Genomic DNA, 225 nt, shown 5'->3' with positions numbered 1-225 from the left:
ATTCTGCAGCCATACTAAGCTAGAGCTAATCCTAAACACGCACAATTCATTGAGTCCGGACGAGAGAAAGAGGCCAAGGCAGAAGAGATGGCGGGACTCAGAACCCGCCTTAACCTAAATTTATTACAGCCGCGGGAGGGAAAGATTGGGTGAATCTGTTGCAAGGCGCCGCCGGGATTAAGCTTGATGCGCTTGTGTTTGTGGCCGCGGGAGTTTATCCTGTTT

Source organism: Penaeus monodon, chromosome 31 (genome assembly GCF_015228065.2).
Source record: "Penaeus monodon isolate SGIC_2016 chromosome 31, NSTDA_Pmon_1, whole genome shotgun sequence".
NCBI classification, from domain to species: Eukaryota; Metazoa; Arthropoda; class Malacostraca; order Decapoda; family Penaeidae; genus Penaeus; species Penaeus monodon.
Note: the sequence above shows the minus strand (reverse complement) of the source record.